Here is a 5,350-nt window from a genome sequence, read left to right as displayed (position 1 = left end):
GGGGCAGAACAGTGCTGCCGTGCAACCTTTGGGAACGGGGCACAGCACGGCTGCATTACATGGAAAAGTCCATGGAAAAAAGAATTTCTGAGCTTACACCAACAGCTTGTCTTTGGCCTCACCAGACTTATTCCCTGTGTCCATCTGTAAAAACACCACAGAGCCCTCTTTCCTCCCACATTTAATTAGCAATCAGCAAGAGCATCGTTATGACCATGGTAGTATGAAGAGGTAAGTGGAACAAGGTTGTCACAGAGGAATAATGCCATTTAGAGAGCAACTGATAACAGTTTTCAGTTTTAAAAGTTGCCATGAAACAGTAGGATTTATTTTAAAAGATGGCACTACAAAAGGAAAAAAAAAAATATTGCCACAAGCTTTTAAATTTTATTTAGGGTATTTTCTAATTTGCTTTCTTTTATTACCTGTATTATTTAATATGTATTTCTATAAAATCCAGAATCTCATCTGCTGCAAAACTAATTTGCTAGGGAAAGCATGTTTGGGTTGAGAAATTTGAACCAGCCTATAACAAATTTTGGGAAAAGAACAGTCAGTGTATTGCTGAATAAAAATATGCTTATGTTTTCACGTGCTCTTAATATCAATGAATGTCACAGGTGAAGAATTTCAGAGCTGCACAATGACAGTCTGCTATTCAGCTGGATGCAGGCTGCATCTCTTCTCCTTCCTTCTCTCACATTGCCCAATAAAGCTGATGATCCCATTATTGGGGGGTGCAATGTAGTTTGGATGCAGCCTGAGCAAGTTGGAGTTCATCGGTCCACTTTTGTGTTCTTTGGCTGCTCCTGGGAGCAACCAGTAGGACAATCTTACAGCACACCAGAAGCTCAGCGTAGCATCCATGGGTTGTCTGGGAATGGCTCAGTGTGATGCTTTTGGTGACCTTTGGGTAAGGTGTGAAGAGAACTTGTTTGAGCAACAGTCCTGGCCTTTTGCTTCTGGTTTCTCCACTGTCTTCTGGCTATAGAGCAGGTAAAGATAATTTGGTTGGGAGATGGTGATAGGGAACCTTCTCCTTCCCTCCACCATGGCAAGGACACAACAGCAGCATCTATAACACACTGCTCTTAACATCTCTGCCAGGCACACCCTGTAGCTCAGCTTGGGAAAACACACAGGAGACAAATGCTGTTGGCGTGGCATTAGCATCATCACTTCCAGAGTGGTAGTTTCCAAAGAACTCCATGTGAAAAGTTATCCTCACCCTCTTTTGGATTGGGCCCCCCTGCCACAGGAGAAGGGATACACCTGGTGTCATTCAGGCAGCGAAGGAACCAGAGCTGTCTTTTGGCACTACCCACCAAACATCTAACTGGGAAATGTGGTGGGGTGAGCAGCCAGCATCCCCGCCATCCCCTCTCCATCCCAGCCCTGCAGGACAGATACAACCTTCACAGGGTTCAGTTACCAGTTTATTTTATTTAGCATTTACCTTTTTATTTTCCTCCCCCAGTTTGAATTTTCTCTGTTCATCCATGGTTCTTTTAGGGAAGGACCTGGGTGCAGTAATTTTTAACGTTTCCCTGAACAAAATAAAATCCAAAAATCTGCCCTGCAGAGCACAGAGCATCTCAGTGTCCTGTGTTTGGGCAGTGCAGAGCATGGGGGGGCCCTGGCCTCCAGCCTGGTCAATACAAATAAATAATATGAAGCCCTGGAATGACTCATTTGTCGGGAGCACACCTGCATAACCCATCCCACAGCTGTGGGGCTGGAAAGGCAAATAAAACAGCTGTAACCCAAGCCTGGAGGGTGCTGGGGACTCAGGGGGAGGGAAGCTGGTCTTTCAAACTGCTTGTAACCCAAGGAAGAAAATCATCAGCCTATATGCCTTTCACGGCATTTGATGACAAAATGGTTTGTGGCTTAGCCATTGTTTGAGGGCCATTCCTCAAATTCCTTGTTTACTGTCAGCAGGGTGAGTTGTGGACTCTGTGACTTTAGCTGTTAATGGGCCTAAACACTTCTGCCAACAGATTAAGCTTTGCTGAAACATTAAGAAAATTGGCCCAAACAGAGGTAGGGAGGATTCTTGTTTAGCTGTTGTTTCATTTGCATGACAATCATTGTCTCCAAACAATAGCATTTCCATATTGCCCAAAGAGCGGGTAACTGGGTGAAACTCATTCAATTTATGTTAAATGACATAAATTGTTTGTTTGTTTGTTTCTAGAGAGAAAGAAAAAATGCTCATTTTCAGCTGCAAGGAGGAGTAGATCAGAAGTGAAATCCAACCCCCAAATACCTCCAGCTCCTGAAGGACTGGGAGCTAACAGGCTGGGATGATGCTGAAAGAAAACAAGAAAATTGACGGTCCTAAGTGTGCTTAAACCAACTGCTGGCTGTGGGAGAAGAACAACAAGCAAAAATTGTCAATTTGTCCTTTGTTCATTTGTTCATTGAAGAACAAGTTTATTTTTTTTTTTTTAAGGAAAAAAAAAAGGAGAAAGAGAACGAGAAAGATGTGCTTATGCTATGACTCACACTGCTGAATTTCCCAGGTGATCCACTTCCTCCTGTTGTTTCCATAAATGCTGCCCTACCAGGTACTGCCACTGCCTGAATTTCTCCTGGGTTTGCTGTTCAGGAGAGGGTTGGTTTGGTGCTCAGGCAGCATGTTTTCTTTCTCTCTGTTGTTAAAAATAATAGCCTGGCTCCTACGACTATTATTTGAATTATAGCAGCACCTGGAGTCATCAGCCAAGATTGCAGCCCCCTTGAAGGAGGCAACAGCCAAAAAAATAGCAAGGTGGCTCCCCAGCGAGCTCCCAGTCCCCATGGGCATAGCCAGCAGAGAAGGAGCACCATGGGGACACAGAAGGGTGGCTCCAGGCCAACACCAAGCCCCGGGGCAAATAGAAGAAAAGCTGGAAGCTGCCCCAAGGCCAGGCAAATCTCTGCCCCAGGTGAGTGTTTGTGGTCAAACTGCATGCTCCAAGCCAACACCTACCATGTGTTGCTGTAAGGAAGGGTAGATCAGCTCGATGCCTTGGACCCAATTTTATCACTGATTAGCACCATGAGATTTACTTAAATCACCATCCGGCATTTCCTTGCTTTGGGAGATCCTGCTGTTTTCTTTATTTTCTTTTTCTTCTAGACCTAATGCTTTTGGCCATCGCTGCTGTTATTGGCAGTTACCTGTGGCTGCTTTAAATGCCACCGGATGCGAGGGGATGTTTACATTTCCCCAATTACATTGTCTTTGAACGGTTCTAAACTTGACTTTGATTAAACATGCTAATAACAAGAGAGGTTCCTTTTTTTTTTTTTTTTATGAATGTCACTTGCTTGAGTTGAAAAGACATGCTCTTAATACTCGCTTTTCATCTAAATCAAGAAAGCAACACTAAGCAAAAAAGTATTTAACTGTAGCATATAGGATTGTAAAGATGGTAATCAGGGACACTGGTAATTGAAGCTTTTGGGGGAGAACCTTTCTTCTGAATCCTTCAGTCTGTTTAATAGGATAAAATTAGCTTGAGTGGCTTGGTGTTTGAAGAGGTTATGATATAATTGGAGCTGCCTCCTGGGTTTGCTGCTGGACAAGGCGATCAGGTGGAGACATGGGAGGGCATGGGAACCTCTGAAGTACAAGACTCAGCTTCTGCCATACTAATTAGCCTAAATTAGCTATGCCAGTTTTCTGCTTGCTTTTGAATTTCCCTGATAATGCTTTTATCAGGAGTGTAAGAAAAGGAATATGAAAACGCGCACAAAGTTCACTGCGGAATGGCAAAAGCGGTGGCGACTGCCGACGTAAGTCACAGGCTTATTGCTGCAAGCTTCAAAAAAAAAATAAAAAACAGGGAAAAAAAAAAAGATTGAATAGCATTAGGAAATAACAAATGGATATCAAGTACAACCCCTAGGGATTTAGAAAGTACTATGGCTTGCGCTCTTGAACACGAAAGTTTACAAAGCATCTGTAAGAAATTGATTATCTTGAGGATTATATACATATTACTTTGAGGCCAAGCCCGCCCCCCAACACCCAGCTTTGCTCTTGAGTGTCTAACCCAAGGTGAAGGAGGCAGGTCCTCCTCGAGGCCGAACCACCTCAGGCATCCCGTTTTGTGCTCCATCATCTGCAAGGCCCGGGAGAAGCTATTTGTATTTTGTTAGCTGTTGCCATTTTTTAATTTTCACTTCCGACCCCAATTAATCAACTTTAACCATGCAAAGAGATTTGTGGCGCGTTCAGTATAGCTTGCACAAATCTATTTTAATTGAAAATGTGCGAGGGCGAAAGAAAATAAGGAGGGCTTGTTGGTTTTCTTTCTATCCTGTAAGGGGTGATTCTGTTGCCAGTGGACAAAGCAAGTCAGGAGAGCACTTCACCTTTGAAAGGCATGTTAGGATGCACTTTTACAGGCAAAGAGATCTCTGTGCTTGGGGAAAACTTGAGGCTCTGGGGAGCTACAGATTTTTCTTTCACAAAATGCACCAGCCTTGATTTGGAAATGGTCATATGGGGCCAGCTTTGCCCATGTCTCTAATTGCACATGTAGACATTGGACACGCATAAAGCTCAACCAACTGCTGAGCCCCATCAACAACTCATTGCAGGAGCAAGCCTCATGTCAGCAGTCTGCTCTGCTAATCACCGCTGGGGTCCATTGGCTCTCAGATGCCTCCAGTGGCTGGATGAGGGTGTGGAGAGAGGTCCCAGGAGGTCTTCTGGACTAGCTCTGAGGGCCTTCTCATTCAAGAGCTCTTGGGCAGGAGTTATCTTACGTTTCCCATCAGCCCTTTTTCCATCCACTGCCATTGACTTCTCCCCATCAGGCTGTCCTAAGAAAGTTTTACAAAGAGCTGTGTAAATTTAGAATTGAATTCTGACCTCGTTTAAGAACAGAATTTGCAGGACTCACCCATCTTTGGCTTGGTCATGGCTTTCTACCACATCTCCTAGATTATCTCAGAGGCCATTAAATACATTTGCAATGACTTCATACTTCGAGATACAATGGTAAAGGTAACAGAGTAGTGAGCTGGTCTAAAGGACCATTTGGATAGGGTGACTTGTTCTCCAGAGCACAATTTGTAGTAAAACTAAATTTATTTAGATACAGTCTGCATCTCAGTACTAGAAAACCAACCTGAGGACATTGCAATGTTACTGTTCATCAGTCTGCTTTCCATGGAAAATCAATAGGGATATCAGGGTTTTAAAAGTCTACTAAGCCATTTTATTGTATTTTACCTTATTCTATCTGGGGAGGGAAGTGGTTGAGCTTGCATTTGCAGCCTCTGCTTGAGAGTAAATTTGAAGGACCTAAGAAAATAAGTTTTCTTTACTGTCCCCTTCGTTCCCATGTACAGG

The 5,350-nt window shown here is 43.6% G+C and overlaps 1 long non-coding RNA gene across 1 annotated transcript; it reads left to right on the top strand.

The window, feature by feature from the left end:
* Positions 1 to 1,789: 1,789 nt before the first annotated feature.
* Positions 1,790 to 2,800, top strand: LOC137858135 (uncharacterized). The gene is made up of 2 exons (XR_011097511.1): positions 1,790 to 1,942; positions 2,198 to 2,800. It is a non-coding gene; the product is annotated as an uncharacterized lncRNA (long non-coding RNA).
* Positions 2,801 to 5,350: the final 2,550 nt, after the last annotated feature.

Source organism: Anas acuta, chromosome 5 (genome assembly GCF_963932015.1).
Source record: "Anas acuta chromosome 5, bAnaAcu1.1, whole genome shotgun sequence".
Classification (NCBI taxonomy): Eukaryota; Metazoa; Chordata; class Aves; order Anseriformes; family Anatidae; genus Anas; species Anas acuta.
The sequence above is the reverse complement of the archived record's forward strand: the minus strand, read 5'-3'. Positions and strand labels throughout refer to the sequence as shown.